Here is a 26,986-nt window from a genome sequence, read left to right as displayed (position 1 = left end):
TGTGTGCATGGAAAGCACACAAAGCTCTACAAGATGCCAAAAATCCCTGAATTCCCTCTCTTCATCCCTAAAAAACAGGAGCTCAGTGCCTTAGGTCAGGCTGGAAATAGGACAGAGAAAGTTTGGGCGGATGGGGTTTTTCTGTATATTAGATCCCAGTCACTGAAAAACTCTTCCATGGGATGTTGGAAAAATCCCTTAGAATTCACTTGATTCAGGTACTAAAATGTGGCATGAGAAAGTCCCAAACCTGAAACCAAGTGCAGGGTCTGGACAGTGATCAGTTACTAACTTTCACTTTAAAAAATTAAATTTATATTTACTACATGATAACAGATAGTTCAGACCACCAAAGGCAAGAGATGATTCTCCCATTTTTGTCAGTGCTTGACTTAGTTTGGGAATTTTCATGGAAATAATGAATAAAACCAAGTGCAACTCCACAGAGACAGTCAAGACTGAAATGTTGGGAGGAAGACCACGCTTCCAACCTAAGGAATACAATCCAGATTTGTTTTCTCAAGTACATCAAGGAAGTTTGTGTATTTGGCACTGTCAGGTTGGGGGTTCAAAGGTTTCAGAACACACATAATGACTAACACAAAACTTAGAAATTGCATTCTGGGCCCACTCTGTGATTGCTAAAAATCTATCTTGAGCTTCAGCCTCACCTCAAACCACAGCCCTCAGATTCTTCTGTTTTATGCAACCAAAATCATGCAAAGATGAAAATTAAGATTTGTTTTTTAAAGTAGCAGTGGTCCAGAGGAAGAACATAACAGCAAAGCAGCTAAAGAAACCAGTATCAGAAAATACCAAGGGGTTTTTTTGCAAATATGGAAGTCTGAACATCAAATTCTTCACCCCGTATTCAAAGTCCGGTATAGAAATAATCACAAGTTCTCACATTTCAATAAAATCAGGTAGGAACTACAATACCCAAAATCTTAACAAAAGAATGAGGCCAACACTTAAAAAATACTGGGTTATGCTATGTAGGCCCAGGATTACAGTTCTGAGTTAGAAAAAAATAGTGATAAATATTTAAAAAATGAGGAATGACATAAGGAAGGTCAGTTAAGTCCACCCTCTCTCTCAGCAGACTTTGGAAATACACATTAAAGGACAGCAAATATAAGCTTAGGAAATCTTTGTCACACACACACAAAAAATTATTGGCTGATCTCAATCAGAACATCTGACTGATTTAAAAAAAAATAAATTAAGAACTGGAAGTTACTGCACTGGACAGAAAAGGGGGAGTAAAAGAAAGGAAAAAAACCCAAACAAACCCCACCCCAAGACAGAAAACCTCCTGTGCCTCAGAAGGTGAGCCCACCATGAGCTTCTCAGTTCCAGGAGGAGATTTCATGACATGAACTACTCCAATGTGGTCATTTTTTTATTTTCAGATTTTTAAAAAATGACTGAGATTGGGTTTTGTGCTGTGGAATCAAAGCCCCAGACTCTGCCCTGCCCAGAGGTCACTGCTCACCTCCCTTTGGTGTTTCCAACCCAAAGCACCACGTGGCAGGAGCCCTGGGAAGAATGCCACTTTGTCACATCAGGACATTCCTTCCCCCACACACCAAACCCAGGGGCAGTGGGCCTGTGGCACTCCATCTTTTACATTTCAGCTGAACTGAAAGGTTTTTCAATCAATCTGCTCCATTTAAGTGGCATTTTTATAAGTTTTGCAGGAGGGGTGATTTCAAGATGCATCACTGGAACTATGTGAACTGTAAGGAGAACTTGTTTTCTCGTTTCTTGAAATAACTGGGTGCTGATTAAGAACATCCAGCAGAAAACCAGAATACTCACTTTATGCAGGTGGAATACAACCATTATACAACAGTTACACAACTCTTCCTTTGCATAATAAGAAGAGAAAAGAGTGGGGTTTTTAAACCAGCCTTCAGAAGAGAGAACTTGATCACACCACGACTTGGCCAACTGGTTTTCCTTGCTTTATTGGCTTCTGCAATAAATTAAATGGAAATATTCTAGCAAAAACTTGGGTTTGGGTTTACTTTGTGGCAGTAACCAAGTAAATAGGCACTGGGTAGAACCTTCAACCCACTTCAGAAATCTGTGTCCAATTCTAATAGGAGAAAAGCATTTCTGGTGCCCATCACATGGAGCAAAGTCCTCTGGACTCCAGACTGAGACCCAAAGCAGTCAGAGCTGCCAGCAAGCACCAAGGAAGGCAGTGCAGAGCCTGTGCTCCATCTGTCTCCACCTGTGCTCTTGGACTTCTCAAGGTTTCAACACCAAGCTCATAAAGTTTTAAAAGGTCCATGCTGTGAACATGACTCTGGTTAATTTAACTCCACAGAGATACATAAATGAATGTTGTGATGGGTCAGAGACTGCAAGGCTCACATGGACACTGCGAGGCTCACACAAGGCTCACACAAACACAGCTGAGAACATCCCCAGAGCAACCCTGCAAGGACACAGGACCAACCTTCCTGAAGGGCCACATCAGAGAAAGGACTTCCATCCACACCTCCAGGTTTTGAGTTTTAGGCCCTCTATCATTAAGCTTTTGTACAGCAGACTATCAAATTACAATAATTACCAGAACTCACAACCTTTTTATTTACAGAAGAAAACCCAAACCACAAACACACGGATTTCCCCAAAGCTGTCCTAGAAATTCTGCCGAGCAGCACATGAGGAATGGACAGGGAGCTCCAAGTCAGGAAATCTGACACAGAAAGAAACAACACTTACTCCACATTGTAAATACAAACCAAAACAGAAATCAGAACCCAAGAAAGGTCCCTGATTAATACAACACAAACTCAAGCAATTCTCAATTGTCCTTATAGAAACTCGACCTGTATAACAGTCTATTGTACTCTTTTCACTCAGACTTCAACTGACTCATTTTTGATGCTGTCTCTAGCAGAGACAGTTCACAAAACACATCGATTCACTTCGAACTTAAGCTGTTTAATTAGGTTAATAATTAAGCTTTACAATTAATAAATATATAATAAGCTTCTTAAAAATAATAAACCACCACAGAAAGTTTAAGGAGCTACAAGAGCCATTCCAAGTGAAGCCATAGTAACTAGGTAGTTGCAAGGTAGTTAACACTACCCAGAGTTGCACCTACTACTGCCTCTGATTTTGGGGCAAAGAGCCAGGAAGGTTTGGAGCCTTTGGTTAGAGCTTGACTTCAGCAAAAGTTTAAAAACTCTGTCAGGGACAGACAGGGGACCCACAGCACCCTCACAAGTGACAAGACACGGAGCTGTGTGGACAGACACAGAGGAGGGGTGGCATCCAGAGGAACCCGGACAGGCTGGAGAGGTGGGGCTGGGAGAACCTCATGGAGTTCAGCAAGGCCAAGAGCCAAGGTCCTGGGCTGCCATGGGGAATCCCAAACACAAACCAGGTGGGTGGGGAAAGGATGGAGAGCAGCCCTGGGGAGGGGACTGGGGGAGTTGATTGGTGAGAAGCTCAGTGTGCTCTTAGCCCAGAGCTTCCCATGCCCTGGGCTGGGAAAGGGATTGGGATTGTGTCCCTGTGCCACCACAGGTGAGAGCCCACCTGCAGAGCTGCCCCAGCCCCGTCCCAGCCCAGGGAGGAGCTGGAGCTGCTGCAGAGAGCCCAGAGGAGGCTCCAGGATGAGCAGAGGGATGGAGCAGCTCTGCTGGCAGGAAAGGCTGGCACAGCTGGCATTGTTCACCTGCACAGGAGAAGCTTTGGGCTGAGCTCAGTGTGGCCTTGCAGGGCCTGGAGGAGCCCCAGGAAACCTGGAGAGAGACAATTTCCAGGGAATGCAGGGGCAGGACCCAGGGAATGGCTCCCACTGCCAGAGGGCAGGGCTGGGTGGGAGATTGGGAATTGGGAATTGTTCCCTGGCAGGGTGGGCAGGGGCTGGGATGGAATTCCAGAGCAGCTGGGGCTGCCCCTGCATCCCTGGCAGTGCCCAAGGCCAGGTTGGACACTGGGGCTGGAGCAGCCTGGGACAGTGGAAGGTCCCTGCCATGGCAGGGGTGGAATTGGATGGGCTGTAAGGTCCCTTCCCACCCAAACAATCCTGGGATACCATGAAGAAGAGAAGGCAGAGATCCATAGGTGCAGTCACACACATCCAGCATTTGCAGGAATGCTCCTTTTCCTGCACAGGGCCTGCCATAACAATCTCAGTTTCTGAAGGAACACTCTGACATTGACAGAAAGTCACCCCACGTACAAGAGCACAGAATTCTGAGCTTAGGAACATCTCATGATGGTGAAACGTGCATTAGCTGTTATTCCACAACACTGACCCAGTGTTTGTCATATTTATGAATAACTTCTATAGAAATAAAAACTCCCAAGATCTTGTAACATTAACAAAGAAATCAATGTATTTCAAACACTAACTCTGGCACAGCATTACATTAATGCCTAATTATCCACAAGTTGGAAAGAATAACAATAAAGAAGCCAGAATCAGACATGATCCTGGAAAGTTACTGAGCTTCCAGTATCAGACTTTGAAAGAGTGAAACTGATTTGTCTGTGACCACACACACCCCCTCTATGTATTTAATGTATAAGTCCTGTTCAAACTGCAGTTAAAAAGAGGAATGCATGTGGTTCTACAGCTGAAAGTAGGGAAAAGCTGTAGTTACAACCTGACAGGGCAGAGATCAGTGTGAGGGAACTCTCAGTGACCAGGAAAATACAGAACTGAGGAAGTACCAACACATCCACTTCCCTGACAATGTTTCTCTCCTCTTTTAACCCTTCCTTGAGTTTTAACTCAAACTGATACCAGGGGCACAAAACTGTTCTCTCTATAGAGGAGATGCAGGATGTTCCAACAGGACCACAGTAAATGAGTTATTAGCAATTTATGGAGTTCACAGAAGCACAGATCATGAGCTGAACACACACAGGGAAAGGGGATTTGGAGTGAAATGTGTTTGCAGTCAAGAAACCACAAAACCAGTGAACAACAGGTTTTTGGGACACTAAGATTTAAAAGTTTCACTGGCAAGTTCAATTTAATTATTAAAATTATTTACTTATGCTTTTGTGAACTAGTCATCCTACTAATTTGATTTTTTTTCCTAGTAACTCAACAAAATTCAGTCTGTTTTTTCCCATTATTTTTGAAGGGGTGACTCTGCCATCAGAAATCAATTTGTACTTTTCCATCCCTCTCTTATTTCACTATCCACACAGTTACCAAAAAGAAAGAGGAAACTTTTCAACACAAAGAAGTATTAATGTATTATTAACTATTCCTTAAACTGACTCAACACAGTCTATTTTTATTTGCCTCTGGGGGGAAAGAAAAAGGGGGGGGGGGGGGAAGGAATACTAGGAGGCTTTGGAACTTTATGTAACAGCAATTGAAAGCTTGGTCTCTCACAGCTGGAACAAAACTGACACTCTAATAGAGTTAATTTTACTTTCATTTACTGTTTCACTTTCAGGTACTTGGTGATACCCAGACCTGGAAACTTTGCATGGAGAATGTTTACAAATAGGTGTCAGCTCGTGGTGTTTCAGTTCCAGCAGCATTTCCCTGCTTTTCCAAAATTCAGAGCTGGGATTTCACCGATTTTGTTTTCTTCCAGGGGCCTGAAGCAGCACCAGAGTTTTCCCACTGTATGGATGCAGGCCCTGGCCCTTCAGTGGGGATTCTCCCCAAAAATCAGAAGGACAGGACACTTTGGAATAAATAAGGAGATGATAAAGCCAATACCCTTCAAAGTGATCCATACCAAGGGTTAGGACAAAGCAGAACCCTGCTCTGAAGGAATGAAATCCATTGGTACCAGCAAAAGCAGCCCAGTTATTTTTCCAGTCATTCTGGGATAAATGAGAATTAAATGCAGAATTTTACTTTCCTTCCCCAAAAGAGGAAAAGATGGCTAAAACAATGGATAATCACTGCAATTCTACTGGTATATTGTGTCACCTTGAAGAGCCAGCACTGGGGAACTCCACATATGGAACAAGTCTTTGTGGAAGTAACCATGCCTGATTTTCCAAAGTTTCTCTGGCATTTTTAAGGCATCCAAAGACTACAGTTCCCATAAGCCTCCTCCTGAAGGACCCATGGAGGTGAGGAAGGAAAGGAAGAACATTCCCCTTCTCCTGATTACTTCTTTCTCCCCTCAGAAGCTCACAAGAAAAGCAGTTCACTCAGAGAGGTTTTTTGGTATTAGTTCAAATAACAAAAATAATAACAAATAACAAAAAAAGTCTTAGAACAAAAAAGAACTCTCATTGCATAAACATCAGAGTCTGAGTAGCCAGAAAGTTATTACATAATTTTTGCAAAAATGTATTTCTTATCAACCTCTTTGCAGAGATGAAACTGTAAACTCAACAAATAATGTATTGTACTCAGTTATAAAGACAAAAGCAGCAGTTCTCTGTAAATAATCCTATTCTACAACAACAGATCTATTTACAAAAGGATTTCAGAAGTTATACAACTCCCATAATATAAAGGTATCAGAAAGTTTTGTACTTTAATGTGGAGAACAGCACTCCAAATGGCTTTCAAAACATCATGGAAAGGCTAAACAGATACCAGGCTGCAATTCTCACCCAAAACCACAAACTGTCACACAACTTTCAACCTGCAGTCCCACAGCCAGGCTTAAAAACACCTGAAATGAACAGGTTTTATGAGGAATTCCCAAAGATAATCTAATTATAGCAATAAAAATGCTTTTTTTGGTACCAGTAGGTTTTAGTCTTCAAATCAGCGCCCATTTGAGCTCAGATGAAGCTGTGAAATGCCTGCATGGCAAATAAAAGCTCAGTTTTTGTGTGTTTATCCTTTTCACATACCATCTGAGCAGGTGGTCCAGTTTCAAACATGACTTTAAGATGTGGCACATGTAAGCAAGTCTGTCCTAATTAAATGTCACTTGAAAAGCTCCGACAAGGCCCAGTTTTTCCCAGTTTTTCCCGGACACCAGCGGTGCCCTGCTGCTTTGTTTGAACTATCAGCCACTTTGCAGAAGTCTCTGATGGCCATCAGGGGCTCATTCCCACCCTGCAGAGCCCCCAGGCTCCCAAAGGGGATAAATTCCCGGTGAGTCCCGGGTTGTTTCACACCAGGAAGGGAATCCTGCACTGAAAGGGAGAACTCTTGGCTGCTATTAGGTAAAATTATCCTTGTCACTGTGCAGCTGGGGGAGGGGATGCCAATGACAAGTCCTAAATCCATCCAAGTATTGATGCAGGAACTGTAACACTTGCTCCTGTAACCAACCCTACCTGTAAGCCTGGAAACAATATCAAACTCTTGACCTATTGCCCTCCTGGCTTAAGAAAACCCTGCTGGCTCTTCAATTTTGAACAAGATATACTTGCCTCACCCAAGGAATATTCCAAAGCCATGAATTAAACTCAAAAAGCTTCATAAACTTGGATGGAATTTTTAATTCACAGCAGAAAATGTAAATTTAACACTTCACACACATATTCTACTTCAGACTGCAAATAAGAAGTCTAGTTCTAAATAATTCATGTAAGCCAAAAACATGAAGCGTAGCCTACAAAAGTATCTATATATACACACACCAAATATATATAGATAACAGTTAACAAATACTAGCTCAGAGTTATTTTCAGTGTTATTATTCTAATTCTATAAAGTATAATTAATTTTCCAAAAATATCCAACCTACAGAGGTTGGGGGAAGGGTAGCGTGGAGAAAGAGAGAAACAAGTTTACCAAAACTTTTTAGGGCTACAGACTATTCCAAGGAGGGAAGTTAAATTCTGCTTGGTTACAGGCAGAGAATTAAATACTCCCAGATACTAAATGGTTGCTGATTTATCACCAGATATCATCTATGTGTTCTTCGACTTCACACACGTTTCTTGAAGAAAAGGTAAGGAAACACCAAGAAGATAATAGAAAAAGCTGTTAACTTGTTCAAATCCAGGCCCCCATGAAACTCCATCCACCTCAGCGTGACTTCAAGTACCTCCTGGCAAAAGTTAACACCACACACTCATTCGGATTCAACCAGGATGGTTGTCAAAAACACACTTGTCCATTTATTTTGGAGCCAGTTACTCTGTCTTTGTTGATTCGAAATAACAATAAATGATAATTTATTTATTATTATACTCCTCGATGGCTGTGGAGTAATAGGAGAACTAAGTAACAGCAGCAATCTAGAGACATGATCAGAGAAGCCCTACCTGGTCTTTGGAGGGGCTAAACCCAAAACTTCAAAGCCGACTGACATCCAAAACCACACCAATTTCTAAATTTCGAATTCCAGGACTTTAAAACACGTTTTGTGATCCCGCGGTGGCGGGAGGTAACTCTGGCCACTCCAGAGGAGCACCCAGTGCATCCGAGAAGAGCCCCAATTCCTCCCACAGCACAAAGCTGAATCCCTAAAAGGCCGCGGCCAGCTACTAAAATATGGAATCGGGGAATCATTAATGATGGAAAAGACCTCCGAGATCATCGAGTCCAACCTACGGCCACCTTGTCAACGAGACCATGGCACCGAGAGCCACGTCCAGCCTTTCCTTAAAGACCTCCGGGGACGGTGCCTCCACCACCTCCCTGGGGAGTGCCCGTGTGTCCCTGTCTGTCCCTGTGCCCGTGTGTCCCTGCGTGTCCCTGTGTCTATTCCCAACGCTGCTCCCTCCTCCTCCCCACCCCCACCGAAGGGATGACAGGCACCTCGCTCAGGTAACTCCTTCTCCATCTCCCTGCACCTTCCCCACCCGCCCCACCGGCCCCTCACAGGTGCCGGGGCATCCCAATCCTCCCCTACAACAGGTGATGCTCCAAGTCCTGCCGCCCTCCGCGCCGCCAGCCCGGCCCGAGCCCTCGCACCCGCCCACCGCAGGGCGTTGCGCATAACACCGAGAGGCTCCGGGCGAGCTCCCTTCCTCCATCGCCGCTCCCAAGGCCCGGGAAGCCACAGCCGCGCTCCAAGGGGAAAAAGGCCGCGGGCTGCGGCGGGGCGGGCGGGGATGGATCCCGGCCCTGCCGCCGCTCCCGCTCTAAGATGGCAGCGAAGCGCTGCGGCCCCTCCGCCGCGGGCCCGGGCGAGGCGGCCCCGGCTCGTCCCGCGGTGCGGCGTCTCACTCACCCGTGCGGCGGCTTCTCCCGGGGCGAGGCCTCTCCCTCCGCGGGGCGAGCGCCGGGCGCGTCCTCCCGCTCTTCCCCGGGGGCCTCGGCGGCGGCGGCGCCTCCTCCTCCCTCGGGCCGCGGGTCTGCCCGCGGTGGGAAGGGGAGCCCGGGCGGCCCGGCGGGTCCCCGGCCGGGCTCTGGGTGTTCGCTGCCCTCACAAAATGGCGCGCGGTCCAAACCTGCGCAGCGCCCGGCGGCGGCTCGGCCTCGCCTCGGCTCGGCTGCGATCGGCGGCCTGAGCCCCGGCCGGGAGCGCGGGGACAGCGGCGGGGGGAGCGGGAGGAGCGGGAGGAGGAGGAGGAGAAGGAGGAGGAGGGGATGGGGGGAAGCGCAGCGCCGTACCGAGCCCCCGGGAACTCCTCGCTCCCTCCCTCCCTCCCCCGCCTGCCAGCCGCTACCTCCTCCCCCTCCCTCCCTCCCCGCCCGCTCCTCCTTCCCTCCCTCCCTTCTTCCTCACGAACCGGCTTTGCTGCCCGCACCGCCGCCGCCGCCTCAAGCCCGGCCGCGCATCCCCGGCGGGACCCTCGGAGCGCACTTTTTTTGCGTCCCTTCTTTTCCTTTCGCGGTGGAGGTCGGAAGAAGGAGAAGGAAAAAAAAAAAAAACTTTAAAAAAAAAATAACCCCCGAGATTCTGGCGGAAATTGAGCTCTTTGCTCTTGTTTTGTTTTTTTTTTAATTATTATTATATTATTTTATTTTAATTTTTTAATATTTTTTTAAAATTTAAAAAAAAAAACCCAACTGACAAAATGGCGGCGGGGGCGAGCCTGTTGCCGTGGCAACTGTCAGTCACCCGCGGCCGGGCGGGAGACGGCGCTGACGTGGGGAGGCAAGGGCGGGCCGCGCTCGCCATGGCAACGGCTCCTTCCCCCTCCTTCCTGATCCGTGCCCGCCCGCCCTCCGGCGTGTGACGGTGTCGGCGGCGCTGCGGGCCGGGATGGCCCCGGCGGGGCGGGGAAGGAGAGCGGCCGCCATTCCCGGTGAGGGGGGACCCGGCGGTTGAGGCGGTGCCGGCCCCGGCCCGCAGGGGGCGCCGGGGGCGCGAGGCCGAGCCCGCCGGGGCTTCCCGCCCGCCGCCTGTGGGGAGGGACAGGGCCGGGCACGGCCCCCTCGGAACCCGGGACGTTCCCGAAAAACCGTTCAAAAAACGCCCTGGAAGGAGCCCGGAGTGCCTGAACCTGCTGAGGGAAGGCTCCCCTCCCCTCCCCTCCCCTCGGCATTGCGTCCACGGGTCGTTCTCGACCCGTTTAAAAATACCACCCCCAAAAAAACGGGTTGGGAAATGTGCTAAAAGTCGTCCGGTGTGAGAGACCCGGCATGCTGGGCGAGTCACGGGATTCTAGAAGGTTTCTTGCCCCTCAGAATTGCATCCAGGGGTCTTTCTCGTCCCCTGAGAAAATCTGTATTCCCCAAGAACAAGTTTAAAGACGCATTAAAAGTCACCCGGTGTGGGAGTCTTGAGCTGCTGAGGGAAGGCTCCTTTCCCCTTGGAATTCTGTCCAGGATTGTTCTAATTCTCACCAGAAAAAAAAAAAAAAATACATTTCCCCAGAAGTGAGTTAGATGTGGGAGCCTCAAGCTGCTGAGGCAAAGCTCCTTTCCCCTCAGAATTGCATCCTGGGGTCTTTCTCACCCCCACTCTGAAAATCAATATATTCCCCCAAAATGAGTTTAAAATTGCACTAAAAGTACCTTGGTGTGGGAGCCTTGAGGTGCTGAGGGAATCTCAGAATAAAAGGCTCTTTTCCCCTTGGAATTGCATCATGGGGTCTTCCTCATCCCCCTCAAAAAATCAATGTATTTCCCAAAAAATGAGTTAAAATATGTGCTATAAGTAGCCCAGCGCGGGAGCCTCGAGCTCCTGATGGAAGGCTCCTTTCCCCTCGGAATTGCCGGATCGGTGCTTCCAGCCTAAATCTGTGACAGGGGGTTTGGTTTTTTTCTTTTTTTTTTTTCTTTTTTTTTTTTTTTTAAGTTTCTGGAATGCCCACAAATATCAAAAAGTAGAGTCTGGCCTTTATCTAATACTTTAATTCTGACGTGTGATACTTTAATCTAGTCATTTCAGTTCCCAGCCAGCCTCCTTGGAGAAATTAGGACATGTTACTTGTTCCATTTGCTTTTTCTTCCTGTTTTAATATTTTTTTTTTTTTATCTTGGCTTAAAAGGTGCAAATAAGCAGCCAAGGAATGGCAGACGAATGCAGCCACAGCCAAAGCCCCCCAGATAATTCAAGTGTTGAGAATTTTACTTAAATGGTATGATCACAGAATCCCAGAATGGGTTGGGGTGGGAAAGGACCTCAGAGCCCATCCAGTGCCACCCCTGCCATGCCAGGGACACCATGCCATCATGAGATGTTCCTAAGCTCAGAATTCTGTGCTCTTGTAGGTGGGGTGACTTTCTGTCAATGTCAGAGTGTTCCTTCAGAAACTGAGATTGTTATGGCAGGCCCTGTGCAGGAAAAGGAGCATTCCTGCAAATGCTGGATGTGTGTGACTGCACCTATGGATCTCTGCCTTCTTTTCTTCATGGTATCCCAGGATTGTTTGGGTGGGAAGGGACCTTACAGCCCATCCAATTCCACCCCTGCCATGGCAGGGACCTTCCACTGTCCCAGGCTGCTCCAGCCCCAGTGTCCAACCTGGCCTTGGGCACTGCCAGGGATGCAGGGGCAGCCCCAGCTGCTCTGGGAATTCCATCCCAGAGAAGGATTTCTCCCTGACATCCCATCTTAACCTCTCTTTTTCAGCTTAAGGCCATCCCTTTTTGTCTTATCCCAGTCCCTTGTGAAAAGTCCCTCTCCAGGGACAGGGGTGCACAAGGAAGGGGAGGGGAATCGTGGCACAGAAACCCCAGGAGTGACAGAGAGGTGTTAGGTGAGTTGAAATTATCCATGGAACTGTACCTTCCAGCCCTGGGAGGTGCTTGGGAGCACCGTGGTTTAAGTGATCCTTTCTCATTCCCCTCAGCCCTAGAAGGATTTGTGGTCACTTGGAGCTGCTTTTGACACTTCTCTCGTTGACTCTGAGCGTGGCCAGAATGTGGCTCTTGTCCTGGAATGTGGAAATCAACACCTGAGGGAGCTGGGAAGGGGCTGAGCCTGGAGCAAAGGAGGCTCAGGGGGGACCTTGTGGCTCTGCACAGCTCCTGCCAGGAGGGGACAGCCGGGGGGGTCGGGCTCTGCTGGCCTGTCCCAAGGGAAAGGAGGAGAGGACATGGCCTCAAATGGCACCAGGGGGGACTCAGGTTGGAGACTGGAAACAAATTTTTCCCAAGTTCCTCCTGGCAGAGTGGTCAGGCCTTGGGCTGAGCTGCCCAGGGAGGTTTGGAGTCACTGTGGGGGTGTTCAGGAGGAGTCTGGATGTGGCCCCTGGGGGCAGGGTTTGGGGTGATGCTGGTGGGGCTGGGCTGGGACTGGCACTGGATGATCCTGGAGGGCTCTTCCAAGATGGACAATTCCAAGATCTCAAAGGCCAACCTCTGCCCAGTCCCAGTCCCTCAGTCAGGAAGAACAGCTCTGCTCTTGGAGAGGAGCAGGGGGACATTCCCTGAGGATTTTTTCCCCTCTAAAACCTCTTTCTGGTCTGTGTGAGTGCAGTGACAGAAGAGTTTCTCTGTTGCTCAGTGTAGGCAACTACAAAACTCACAGAAATTTGTTACACTGTTCACTGCATTACTCTAACTTCCTGGGGTTTGGGGGTTTTGTCAGGTTTTGAGGAGGTTTTTTTGCTAACACTTAAAAATATTACCGTTTTCAAGAGTTTTTGCATTTGCTCAGTCATCCTCTACTTTTATTTTGCTGGCTATACCCAAGCTCTGGCACCTTGGGCAGAGATAAAATGTCCTTTAAAAGGTGATGACATGTTTTTAAAATGTTATTTTCCAGCACAAACATCTAGATATTTGTGGCTTGTTAATTTTATTTGGATAATGAATAACCTGCACGGTTCTTCCCTTGTGCAAAAGTGTTCTCTTCAATATCCATTTCATTAAAAAGCAAGGGGAGGTTCAGATTGGACATCAGGAGGAATTTCTTCCGGGGAAGGGTTGTCAGGAACTGAACTTGTGTTCTCTGCTGGAGGTTTGGGGCTCGGGTTAGGGACCCTCCAGGCTGGGATTCCACCAGAATCCTGCCTCACCTGGAAACTTTGCACATGAGTTGTGACCTGGATGAAGGGAATCCAAGTTCTTGCTTATCAAAAATTATCAAACCTTACTCCTTTTTATTTTCTTTAGGAAAGGAGGGACTGCCAAGACAGGAAAGACTTGAAAGTCCTTTTTTTTCCTTTTTTTTTAACTCTCCATCACAATCCACCTGGAGTAGGTTTGCAGTACTTGAAAACAGGAGTTTGTGAACACTCTATATGAATTAGTGGACAGGCTTGTAAGAAATACTTGGGTTTCTCATCCTAAGAGACCACCCCTCAGTAAGCAGAGTATTTGGGGCCAAAAAAGCCCAATAATAAGCAGAAAAATTGAGAAAAAATAAGATAAAAGCACATTAAAAATGAGGAGGAAAGAGAGTGGAGAAATGAGCTCTAAGAGAGAAAATAACGTACAGCAGTCTAGATGTAAATGAAATGGAACAGATGTAAAAGAAATGACAAAACAGCTGAAGAGTTGGGATTGTTCAGCCTGGAGAAGAGAAGGTTGTGTGGAGACCTCACAGCACCTTCCAGTGTCTGAGGGGCTACAGGGAAGTTGGAGAGGGACAATTCATCAGGAACTGGAGTGACAGGGCAAGGGGGAGTGACTTCAAACTGAAAGAGGGGAATTTTAGGTGAGGTATATGAAGAAGTTGTTCCCTGGGAGGGTGGGCAGGCCCTGGGCTGCCCCTGGATCCCTGGCAGTGCCCAAGGCCAGGTTGGACATTGGAGCTTGGAGCAGCCTGGGACAGTGGGAGGTGTCCCTGCCATGGCAGGGGTGGCACTGGATGGTTTCTAATGTCCCTTCTGACCCAAACTATGATTCTATGGCAGTGGAGTGTGATTATGGGTAATATGTCCCAGTTTTCCCTTTCCAACCTTCCTACGTGGAGTAGAGGGGCCCATTTGCCTCATCACTGTGTGCTCCGGAAGGCTTCGTTCCCTGCTCCAACCTGCCCTTGTTGGAAAAACCTGCAGTTTTCCTCCTGGAGCATTTCCAGCTCTGCCTGAACTCCAGGCTTCCTTCAATGCAGCCATGGGCACCCTGACTTTTCCAGGGCTCAACATTTGTGTTTTGATGTAGATGCTCTGTTGGACCAGCAGCAATTCCAATAGTCCTCTGTATCCCGCTGCAAGAGGGGCCTTCTTAGGTCACCAGACCCAAGCTGGAAGATCTTCAGGAAGAATTCCATCACAATACAGAAAGATTCTGCTGTTGTGTTTCTCCACCAAAGCCACCACACAGCTCGATTCCTTTGGTGCTGGGCCCCAAACCCAAGTGAAGTCCCAGCAAAAGTTCTCCTCCATGGATTACATCATCAGTGCTTCCCAGAGCACCGCGGCAGCTCCCAGACAGCCTCAGTTTGACATGAAACCATCATCTGGAGGGAGCAGCTTGTGTTTCGCCTGTCAAAAAGGTGCTGCTAAGTAACTAATGTGGTCCAGCTCTTTTTAGGCCAGAGGGGTTGCCATGGTAACCCATTCGGATGGAGATAGATCGGCTTTTGAGTCATCATCAGAGCCGGCTTCGATAGTACCGGCTTTGGATTGACAGCCAGAGCTGCACATTGTGTAGGCTGGCACGCCTCTGGACCAGAAGGTCCTGGAATTGCTGCTGGATGAGGCTTGTTCCCAAAAAACAGTGCATCTCCCTGAGTTCTCCCTGATACCCTCTGGAATTGTGTTCCTTGGTGTTTGCACTCATGGTGAAGGTCACGCTCCTGAGTATGAAAAGTTTCTTTTCCCGTTTAAAACATCAGGCAGGAATTTCTGGACATCAGGAGGAATTTTTTTTTTTTTTCATGGAGATGGTTGTTAAGTATTGGAAGAGGCTGCCCAGGAAGGTTTGGAGTGCCCATCCCTGCAGGTGTCCAAGGAACACCTGGACGTGGCACTCAGTGCTCTGGGCTGGTGACAAGGTGGGCATCGGGCACAGCTGGGACCTGATGATCTTGGGAGATCTTTTCCAACCTCAGTGATTCTGTGATTCTGTGAAAATCCTTCTCCAAAACCATGGAGTTTTCTAAGGAAGAAGTCTCCAGGGAAAAGGCTGTGTTAGTTACTCTAGGGAAAGTGCATACTTGGAAGTTGTATCCCAAAAATCCTCCTAAGACCACTTTCCATGATAAATCCGTTTGTGGGAGTGCAGAACAGTTCCTGTTGAAATCAGGCATTCTGAAGAATTGTGATTCTTTAAAACTTTTGTAAATCAAGTGCTACGATGTCAAGTATTTCCCATCTGGGAGCTCTCAATTTCCAACTTTTAGAGGAATCTAGTTTCCCTGCGTTAGAAAATATGGAAAACAAAAAAACAAAGGTAATTTAATGATAAAGTTCCCCTCGCATCCAAAAGGACCAGTACAATCCATGGCTCTTTAAAAATCTCGGGTTCTGCTGACTGTGACATCATTGGATCTACACCTGTTCAATGCCCAGCTTTTGAATTCCTGCAAGGGTCAAAAACTGTGCTCAATTCCATTAAAATTCCATTCCTCTTTCATTGGCCCCTTCCCTTTTCAATACCAATTCCCTGCTCTCTTGTGCAGCAGGATTGGTGGCTTTGCTGGCCAAAATGAAAACTTGGTTCTTGCTGTCAGGAGAAAACTCCTTGTGCAGCTTCCACAGGGATTTTGTTCTTGAAATTCCGGACCATGATATTTGTGGTATCCTGACACAAATCCATTCAAGAAAGTTCTTAGAAGTATGTTCTGTTTGGTGTCCACTTGATCAACCTCCTGCTGGCAAAGAAGAAGAAATTGTGATGAATTTCAAATAAATTTTTCTAAAATTGTCACTTACGGAGCTTCATTAGACTAAGAAGTCTTTCTTCAGTAGAATCAGGAACGCTTTGTTGTCTGTTCCTTTTTCCCTCCCAGATCCTCTATCCCATCCCAGTTCAGAAGAAAGATGGGGAGAGACTTTTTACAAGAGCATGGAGTGATGGGACAAAGAATGGCCTTAAGCTGAAAAAGAGTAAATTTAGAGATTACAACAAAAGTCTTTACTATGAGGGTGGTGAGGCCCTGGCACAGGGTGCCCAGAGAAGTCCAGTGCTCAGTCACTGCACAGGAAAGTTCCTCCTGATGTTCAGGTGAAACTTCCATAACAGTTCAGCTTTTCCCAAAGTGAGAGATGGTTTAGTGATTAGCCAGAATCAATCCTCCACCCAGCCACCAGCTTCCAGATCTTCTCTGAATCTCTTTATTCACCACCTCTGCCCAAGGTGGGTCTGTCAGAGGTGGCTGAGCACTGCGAGGAATAAAAAACCATGACAAGAGCTGAGGGTCTAATCAAGGAGTGATCCACTCGGAATTATTAACCAGAACAAAGAGTCTGTATTTTCTGCTGTGCACATAAACCAGAGGAGCTGTGTGTACCTCACCTCCCTGTGAGGTGCATTTCAGCCCCAGTTCCTGGGTGTCCCCACTGCCAGGCCCTGGAGCTGCTCTGTGGCATCACTAATGTAGGCTAATTGCACTGTGGGCCAGCACTTCTCTTTTGTAGGGCACTGTTTTCGGGGCCTGCACTTCCCCTCTGTGAGCTATTCCAGGGAGCTGGCAAGGCAAGGTCGGTGCTGACCTTCTGCTGAGATCCCTGCTGGAATTCCAGAGGGACCAGCCAGGCCTGCAGGGCCCAGTCCTGCCAGGATGGAGCTTCCAAAATAACTGCTGGGCAGGGCTGTGCTCCCAGGGCAGGGAGATCCCTGGAGCATTCCCAGGGCAGCTCCCCCAGGCTGGTGAAACTCTGGAGAGGGCACAACACCACGGGCACCTGAGTGGGAAGCACCGTGGGCACCAACCTGGAAATGCTGTGGGAAGGACAACAGCACACAAACCATCTGGGGCTGGAGCCAGCCCACTCTGCCATGGGTAAATCAGGCCCAGTTCCCCCTGAGGTGTAAAGGGTGCAGGAGCCCAGCAGACCTTACAGTTCTCCAACCCCGACCTTTTAAAGAAGCTTCAGGGCTCCCTGTTCCCACTGGCACTGTCAGGGACTCCCAGCTGTGGAACTGCCAGGGTGAGTTAAAAAACAGCCGTGGAGAAGTCCTGGCTTTCAGGTCTCAGCACATCAGAAAACTTTGCAAGGACTCCAGCACCCCAAAAACAAATCTGGGCTGGAATCACAGAATCTGGTTTGGGTTGGAAGGGACCATAAAGGAGTGACAGGACAAGGGGGAATGGCTCCAAACTGCCAGAAGGTAGGATTAGATGAGATATTGGGAACAATTCCTGAGGATGGGCAGGCCCTGGCACAGGGTGCCCAGAGCAGCTGGGGCAGGCCCTGGATCCCTGGCAGTGCCCAAGGCCAGGCTGGACACTGGGGCTGGGAGCAGCCTGGGACAGTGGGAGGTGTCCCTGCCATGGCAGGGGTGGCACTGAGTGGGCTCTGAGGTCCCAACCCAAACCATTCTGGGATCTGTGATTCCCTGATATAAGGAATATTAAAAAATGGGTTTCAGCTGGGGACAATTGGCAGGCACTGGTAGCACGATGGAAGATGAGGTGTGTTGCTTGTTTAAGTGATATTTCATAAACATAAAATTGTTTCCCAAGGAATCTGTCAGGTTTGAAATTGTCCAGTGACTTCGGTAAAGTTGGCAGATCTGTGGAGCTGGAGAAGGATTTCACTGAGCAGCAGCTGCACAGGAAACTCTCTGAGGCAGGGGCTGCACCAAACCACTTCTCTGCTCTGTGCTAACAGCATTGCCCATCAATTCTTTCCTTTCTGGAGAATAAAATTACCATAACTCCAGGTATTTGATATTTTTGAGTGCAGGGCCCATCAGGTTGATGAATAAATTGAATTAGATGATGGTTTTAGATCTCTTTCCACTAAAATATTCTCTCCTGAGTGCTCACATCCACAGGACACACAACAGTCATGCTCCCAACACAGAAAGTTTCCCTCTTGGTTTATAAAACCAAATTACAAAAAACAAAAGCTTAAAATTCACCTCAATCCCATTGTTTTCCCCTCTCCCAACCTATGTGTAACAGCAAGTCTTTTCACAACAAAGAACTGAATTTTGATATATTGGCAGAGCAGTCTTTGAAAGGGATTACCTCAAATAGGTGAAACTGGACTGCTGAACCCAAATTTCAAGCAGAACATAAAGACTTCCAGTTAAAAATTAAAATAAAGCTAAATGAAAAGCAATGAGAAAATTCCAAGTAGCCAAATGCACCTGTAGTAGTATAAATATTTAAAAAACAATCAAGGTAACATAACCTACTCTGTATATTTATTTTATTTATTCTGTTTGAATAAACTCTAGTCCATTCCAGGTGTATGAGTATCAAATCTAAGTCTCATCTTTGACACATAAAAGTCTGAATTAATACATCTTTGAAGAATTCTATTACTTAAGTACTAATTAATGCCATTTATATACATGAAAAACAATGCTCAAATTTACACAGGAACTTTGTGTCTGGGATGGACAGAGCACACAGGAGATTTTCCAACATGAAACATCAGGAAGAGAACACTTCCTGACCTTATTCTGGGGATTTGAGGGTAGTTTGGGAGGTTTTGTGAGTGTCCAGAACATTCAGGCTGAGACAAACATTCAACTGATCCTTATTTGTTTGTTTTCCATTGTTTGCAGGTTTGCCAAGCTTTGACTGCTTGGAAGAAGTTTCCTGTCCAGGGTGTTGCTTCAGGCTGATTTTTTATTCTTTAAACCTCTCCTGTCTTTTTTTATTCTTCTTCTTCTGTTTTAAGTGGAAAAAACAAAAAAAACTTTTTTTTTTTTTTTTTGGAAGGGTAATATTTTGTTCAGGGAAATTTATAAGCAACTTCAAGTTTCAAAGGCTGAAAACAGCAGCTAAAAAATAATTCTTGCTTAAATTGTCACAAGAAAGAGCTTTTTGTTGTCTTTCTTATGTTGCTTTTCAAGTCAGTGAAATTGATATGCAATAAATTACAGTAAATACGCCAACTCTGTGGTATTCATTTTTACCCAAATTCCAGATTTTGAGCATCACCTTCTTAGCCAAAGGGACAAAACCACAAGGTTTTTACAGGCAACATGGATCTGTTCCACGGGGAAAAAAATTCCTTAAAAGTTACTTCCGAAGTGGGAAACTTTTCCGAACATTTGCTGTTGATTTTCCCAAGTGTCATCAACTCCAAACCCAGGGCTCTCTACAGCAGTTCCAGTTGTCCTTGAAGGCCATGGCTAAGGTGGAGAGGGAATGTTGGGATGAGGAGTTTTCTCCAAAATTCCGTTTTTCAGAATTGGCATGTTGAGATCCCAGAACCACAGAAATCCCAGAAAGGTTTGGGGTGGAAGGGACCTCAAATCCACCCAGTGCCACCCCTGCCATGGCAGGGACACCTCCCACTGCCCCAGGCTGCTCCAGCCCCAGTGTCCAGCCTGGCCTTGGGCACTGCCAGGGATCCAGGGGCAGCCCCAGCTGCTCTGGGAATTCCAGCCCAGCCCCTGCCCACCCTGCCAGGGAACAATTCCCAATGCCCAATCTCCCATCCAGCCCTGCCCTCTGGCACTGGGAGCCATTCCCTGTGTCCTGTCCCTCCATGCGCTGGAAATTGTCTCTCTCCATCTTTTTTGTCAACTCCTTCAGGTCCTTGAAGCCTTTTTAGGATGTCTGGAAAAGAACTGCACACGCTGCTCCATATACACAGAACTATGGATTTATACAGGGCAGGTATGCTACAATGTTCTCTGGTTTGTTCTTTATTTTGTGCTCTTAATAATTCCAAATATTTGATTAGTTTCTCTCAGTAAAAGGGAACATTGTGCCAATATTTTCATGGCAATATTAATCAGAACCCAAAGATTTCAGTTGTGAGTAGAAAACCAGGAGAGTCCATCCTTATGTACACAGAATTGCCCCCCGTGTGCACTACTTTACTACCTCAGATTTTCTCTGCCGTTTTATTATCCAGTCCCTCAGTCCTGTAAGGTCTTTATTCAGTTCTCCAGCCAGCCCTTTAACTGCACCTCGATTTGTCCTCTACCTGTCCTTTACCTGATCACCTCAATACCTTCAGCAGTCTGTGCTGTGTCCCTGCTCAGCCCCTCTCTCCAGATCATTGAGGGATACATGAAGCAGCAACCAGCACAGCACAGCTCCCTGCAGACTCCTCCTGTGACCTCCCTTCTCTGAAAACCGACCTTTTAGTTGTGTTTTATTTCTTTCCTCTCATCCTACCAGTTTTTGATCCATTCTTCTCTTGTTTCTTTTGCATAAAGGTTTTTTTAAATTATTATTTTCTACATCATGCTTTGTCTGGGAAGCTCATTGTCCCAGGAAATCCTGGGAGCACTTAACCATGGATCTTCCTGTCAGCCTTCCCCACCTGTTTGGTGGGGAACACGCTGGAGGCAGTTCTTCAGCTCGTGGACAACACAGATTTGGGACAACAGGGATTTGGGACAACACAGATTTCACATTGAGGGCTGTGTCCAGTTCTGGTCCTGCAGGAGAGACCTGGAGGGGCTGGAGCGTGTCCAGGGCAGGGAACGGAGCTGGGAAGGGGCTGGAGAATTCCTGAGGGAGCTGGGAAGGGGCTGGAGAATTCCTGAGGGAGCTGGGAAGGGGCTGAGCCTGGAGCAAAGGAGGCTCAGGGGGGACCTTGTGGCTCTGCACAGCTCCTGCCAGGAGGGGACAGCCGGGGGGTCGGGCTCTGCTGCCAGGGAACAGGGACAGGAGGAGAGGGAACGGCCTCAGGCTGGGCCAGGGCAGGCTCAGCTTGGGCAGCAGCAGGAATTTCCCCATGGAAAGGCTGCTCAGGCCTTGGCAGGGGCTGCCCAGGGAGCTTTGGAGTGCCCATCCCTGCAGGTGTCCCCTGGAGGTGGCACTCAGAGCTCTGGGCTGGGGACAAGGTGGGCATGGGGCACAGCTGGCACTCCATGGGCTGGGAGGGCTTTTCCAGCCCCAGGGATCCTGGGGTTCTGGGGAACTGTTGCATTGTGAACTCGGAGGCAAGAACAGAACAGGAACTTTATTTTCTCTGTGATTTTGCTTTCTCTGTGTGTTCCTTTAACACCTTGATGCTCTTTGGGCCCTGCCCCCTCTGCTCCTGATCCTGACAGGATTTGGGTTTGGGAGTCATTCCTCAAGCTCAGCTCAGAAATCACAGAACCATGGATGGTTTGGGTTGGAAAGGACCTCAAAGCCCATCCAGTGGCACTCCTGCCATGGCAGGGACACCTTCCACTGTCCCAGGCTGCTCCACTCCCCATTCAGCCTTCTATGGAAGTTAAAAATCATTTCCATACTGTCCCTTGCTCCAATCTAAAATACTGAAAATATATCATTTAAAACATCAAATCACTCAACATTTTTGGTTGGTGTCTCCTATCTATAATGGGAAAATCTATTTAAGGGGCTGAGTTACACATTTTTCCTCTTGTTTGACAAGAAGAAAACTTAAAAAAAATCTGTGTTCACTGCCTCAGGACGCTCCAACCACCTGAACAATCAGGGTGGAAATATCCTGCCCTTAGCACACCTCACACTGCACCCCCAGTTACACACTCCTTACAACCAGGAGGAAAAAACTGAGCCATGAATTGTAATCTTACACTTGGAGTTTCAAAAGCTATTTATGTCACAGGAAAATGTAAACAGCTGAGGGTGTGGGATCATTCACTGGTATCATTTTTTCCCCTGGTCCTAAATCAATATTAAAAAAAAAATTAAAAAGTTCTTTTTCCATTCCAGTCCCCTTTGAGGTCACTACAAAACTTTGCTTCCACATAAATGTTGGGCACCACAATTTTTGTTTAATACACCTGTCAATGTTTTCAATATCTGCATAAATCCCAAATTCTTTTTCAAGGGCTATCAGCACTCAGAGAATCAGTCAACTTTACACATTAACTTGTCATTATTATTTTAATATTATTTGAAAATACTTTAAACAAAGCACCTTTTTTAGCACCGCCCGTTACAGTTCATGGCTGCTGGCAGAATATACAAGTCTTAGTTGGAATGTGCATTTATTTTGTATTTATTTGTGGTTTTATTCTGCAGACCTGTATCCTGCCATAGGTTATCTGCCAAATTCCCAAACAATTCCTCCATATCCATCAGTTCTCACACACAAGCCTGCAAAATTCACTATTTTGTAAAGAGTTTCTTTTACCATGACATTTTTAAAGATATCAACTTGTCCATCATGATTCAGAATCTCTCAACATCTAGTAACAACCTTTTACTAGGAAAAATTTCCTAATTAAAACTTAATTATTTCATGCTTTAATTTTTTTCTGATTCCTGAGTACTTTTTATTCAGGATATTCAGTCATTATTTTCTTTCCCTGCCAAATATACTTTTTTTTTTAATGTCTAAACCACTTGTTTTGTTTTTTCCACTGTTTTTGTCACCCCTACACATTTTATAGCATTATTTTCTTTACTGGCTAATTCTCTTGAGAGGCAAGTGAAGCTCAGTGCAGTTTTCAGTCAGTTCAAGTCCTTTTTGAAGTATCTAATGACAGTTCCTCTGAGGGAATTCCCTTCAAAACTGTGTATTTTGGCTGGAAAATTAGTTCATTCTTAAATACCTTTAAACATCCTTCACCAATATTATTATAATTTATGGGCTTTTTTCCTTTTATTGTACTTGTCTCAATTTAAACACTTTCTTTAGACTTTTTTTTCCTGGATATTCCCAAATTTTGTTTCATCTCAATAAGCTTTTCTTACCTTGCTATGTAAATAAATAAGTTTATTTTGCTGCCTTTTGTAGTATTTTCTCATTAGTTCTTTGAAGTCTAATATACTTTAAAGCATAATTTTTAATGAAAAGGAAATTTCTGTGCAGTGGGGAAACCTTTTAGACAGTATTGGTGAGATTTAATGTGTCTACAGTCCCTCTATGTGGTGCAGAGATTTTAATTTCTTTTTTTATTACCTTCTTCCTTTCAGGAACACCACCACTTGTGTGGTGCAGAGCTGTGATTTGCTGATTTTTCCATGAAAAATAATGGATTTCAGTTTACTTCCTGTTCATCAGGGCATCACTTTTCTTCTCCCACCTCCTTGGTGTTAAAGAACAGCTTTTCCACCCAGGTGCTCTGAAAAAACAATTTGTCAAATGTGCTTATAGAAACCATGGAATGATCTCAGAATTGTCCAACACATGAACAAGATTTGAAATTACTTTTTTATTAGACTCAGTCATCTCTGAGCTCCTTAAAAGTGTAGATTTTGTCATGACTTTGCATAAACTGTAGAACTTCTCCCACTGAATTCCTTAAGTCAAACCCCTTCCAATCCGAACCATTCTGTGATTCTACGCCACTGTCCTCTGAGCAAAGATTTCAAAACTAATTAAAAAAAACCCAAAAACCAGAAAAATGGGTTCTGGGTACCCAAAAAAGTTTGGGTAATCCCAGGTTCCCTATGGTTATTCCAAATGAGGAATGCTGTCATTCCAAACCAATTAATCCATACATTTCAGCTCTGGGTGGAGGCAAATATAGAAATGGAATTATTCTAAACAATTTAAATCTATTTGTTAAACGATGTCCCAGAAATAATCAGGTAGAAAAGTGGAAGGAGTTGGGAACTGGGTGATCTTTAAAGTGCCTTCCAACCCAAAACATTCCACAAGGATTCTGTGATAATCAGGAACAAAAACAAATGTATGGATGATTCTAGGTTCATACAGTTTTTCCCCTGGCTTTCAGTTTAGGTTCATTTGTTGCTGGAGTTCTTCTATTCAGTCCTGGCTCACCAAACTTGAAAACAGCAAATGAAGATCCAAGTCAAGTTTGGATCTGGTTGACTCCACAAGTGGAGTTTCATCCAAAATGGATTTGAGCAAAATCTGTACCCTCCTAGCCAGTTCTTTGTGATAAACTCAGGAATAACCAGAATATATTTATTTATTTATTCCTGTTCTCGCCGCTGAACCCAGCAATGCATGAACCAACAGCAGTAACAGTTACAGGAATTAAGTGACTAAGAGCTGCCAACCATTTCTACATGAATTCAGAGCTCCTCATCAAAGAATCATGGAGTGGTTTGGGGTGGAAGGGACCTCAAATCCCACCCAGTGCCACCCCTGCCATGGCAGGGACACCTCCCACTGTCCCAGGCTGCTCCAGCCCCAGTGTCCAGCCTGGCCTTGGGCACTGCCAGGGATCCAGGGGCAGCCCCAGCTGCTCTGGGAATTCCATCCCAGCCCCTGCCCACCCTGCCAGGGAACAATTCCCAATTCCCAATCTCCCATCCAGCCCTGCCCTCTGGCAACTTAAAACCATTCCCCCTGACCTTACAAAAATTTCCTGCCCAGTAACAGGATTTCTTCTGGTTGATCCAAATGATAACTTTACAGGGGGTCCACCTCCCACTGAATTATTTTGGAAGATTTCAGTAAAATCAGTGAAACAGTTTGAGCATCAGAGCAAAAGCTGGAATTCTTGGCACCGAGCCCTCTCATTGTCAGGAGGCTGCTGCATTTGTCCACTCAAAAAATCCACCCCAAATTTGGGCAATTTGAGACTGACAATTGTAGGTTTCATTCGGGAATGGGAATTCCTTCTGAAAATCAAAACTAAAGGGAGAAGGGGCTACTCAGTGGAATGTTGGTGCCCCCAGCCTGGAGGGGGGAAGGGAATTCACCTGTCACTACATCTGGGCTGACAGCGATTACCTGGCCCAGGATATTTCTCAGGGGATATTTCTCTCCTTGAAATAATTGTTTTATTCCTCCTGCATCCTAAGTGAAGGAGTTTGTGTGTGTGTGTGTGTGTTTGTTTTTGTTTGGTTGTTGTTGTAGTTTCTTTGGCTTTTGTTTCTTTTGTTTGATTGGGGTCTTTTGCTTTTTTGGGTTTTGGTGTTTTTTTTGTTGTTGTTGTTGTTGTTGTTGTTGTTGGTTGGGGTTTTTGTGCTGTTTCTTTGATGTTTTGTTTTTTGTTTGTTGGTTTTTGTGGTTTTTGATTTTTTTTAAAATTATTTTATTAAATGCAGCTGCAGAGCTGCCCCAGCCCTGTCCCAGCCCAGGGAGGAGCTGGAGCTGCTGCAGAGAGCCCAGAGGAGGCTCCAGGATGAGCAGAGGGATGGAGCAGCTCTGCTGGCAGGAAAGGCTGGCACAGCTGGCATTGTTCACCTGCACAGGAGAAGCTTTGGGCTGAGCTCAGTGTGGCCTTGCAGGGCCTGGAGGAGCCCCAGGAAACCTGGAGAGAGACAATTTCCAGGGAGTGCAGGGACAGGAGCCAGGGAATGGCTCCCACTGCCAGAGGGCAGGGCTGGATGGGAGATTGGGAATTGGGAATTGTTCCCTGGCAGGGTGGGCAGGGGCTGGGATGGAATTCCCAGAGCAGCTGGGGCTGCCCCTGGATCCCTGGCAGTGCCCAAGGCCAGGTTGGACACTGGGGCTGGAGCAGCCTGGGACAGTGGGAGGTGTCCCTGCCATGGCAGGGGTGGAACTGGATGGGCTTTGAGGCCCCTTCCCACCCAAAACTTCTGGGATTCTTTCTGCAGAAGGGGCATGCTGGGGATTGAGCTCTCTGCACAGCGGGACTGGGACACAGGTTCCTTGTGTGCTCCCTGGTTTGTTTGTGGGATCTGTTGCCAGGCACAGGGACAGCTCCTGCCTGCACCAGCAGGAGCTTTTCCTGGACACGAGGCTCCAGTTCCTAGAAATGAGTAACTGAAGTAACCTGGAAAGAGTTTCCCAAGAAAAACAGCTGATTGTGAAAGTGATGGCAAAAAAAAAAAAATAATCTACATGCTCAGCAACAGCTGTGCTGTCCAGGCTTTTATCTTCCTCTTTTGAGTTCTCCTTGAATAGGATAAAAAGTAAAATTAAAAAAATCCCTCTTTATCTGCCCCACGCTAATTAATGACGGTAATTAGCTACCTGAGTCCTGCCAGTATTAATCAGTGATCCCAGTTAAATGCTGCTTTCCTTTTGCAATGACCACTTTCCCTCTCTTCCCTGAAATGTGGGACAATTTGCTATCTGACTTCTTTGTCCCAAAGCAGGAGCATGCGGTGGGTTTTGCCCAGTTTTCCATAAGTGCAGCAGGAGGACGGGACATGGCTGGGTTTGGGTACTGAAGGCTGAGGAGGAAGAGGACAGACCCATCTTCCAGGAACTCCCAGCACTGACAGGGTGGTGTTGATGTGAACGAGGCACATCTGAGGAAAATCTACTGAATAGTGCGCGAAGGACGAGATGAAAATAATGACTCAGGAAAGCCGTAACATTCAGAACTCGACTCCCGCCTTAGAGATTTCCTTCAGGACTTGCAATTCCACCGATGGACGAGCCCCGGTTCCGCTGAAATCCCGGGAATCCCGGCTGAGGCCACAGCTGGAAGAGACGGCAGCATTCCCCTCAGCGCTCGGCCGTTCCCACACCGTGCTCCAGGTTTTTAAGGCGAAATTCCTACTTTGCAAGGCGTTGCCTCCCCGAATTTATCGGACAAGCTGCGGGCAACTCTGGGGACCGAGGCCGGGCCGTGTGCGGGAATTCAAAGCGATGAATCCCGCCTGGAAGTAGAACGGAGACTAGTTCGCTCCTCGTTCGTATCGGAGCATTGCGGCTGTGCAGTGCCCTCAGAGGGATGAACTTCAGGACAGCGAGGCCTTTCCCGGGCTCCCATTGTCACCGCCCTGCTCCGTGCGCGGCCTCACAGTCGGCTCGCGTAAGGCGGAGGTGGAGGCCGCGCCTACGACTCCCATCAGCCCACGCGGCGCCCCGGCCCGCAGAGGGC

General features: G+C 46.8%; 1 protein-coding gene and 1 long non-coding RNA gene across 3 annotated transcripts in view; one reads left to right on the top strand and one right to left on the bottom strand.

Moving 5' to 3' along the window:
• Positions 1 to 9,616, bottom strand: part of DYRK1A (dual specificity tyrosine phosphorylation regulated kinase 1A) — a 77,437-nt gene extending 67,821 nt beyond the window's left edge. The window contains exon 1 of one of the 2 annotated variants that reach the window (XM_068179528.1): positions 9,598 to 9,616. The gene's annotated coding sequence lies outside the window, so the exon portion shown is untranslated. Of the gene's footprint in view, positions 1 to 9,095; positions 9,409 to 9,597 lie in introns of those variants that run through there. The other variant, XM_068179527.1, reaches the window with a different exon arrangement.
• Positions 9,617 to 9,758: 142 nt separating this feature from the next.
• LOC137468144 (uncharacterized) lies at positions 9,759 to 19,225 on the top strand. The gene is made up of 2 exons (XR_010995775.1): positions 9,759 to 18,037; positions 18,893 to 19,225. It is a non-coding gene; the product is annotated as an uncharacterized lncRNA (long non-coding RNA).
• The last annotated feature ends 7,761 nt before the right edge of the window (positions 19,226 to 26,986 follow it).

This window comes from Anomalospiza imberbis, chromosome 2, assembly GCF_031753505.1.
Source record: "Anomalospiza imberbis isolate Cuckoo-Finch-1a 21T00152 chromosome 2, ASM3175350v1, whole genome shotgun sequence".
Lineage (NCBI taxonomy): Eukaryota > Metazoa > Chordata > Aves > Passeriformes > Viduidae > Anomalospiza > Anomalospiza imberbis.
This window is presented reverse-complemented; position numbering and strand designations above follow the sequence as displayed.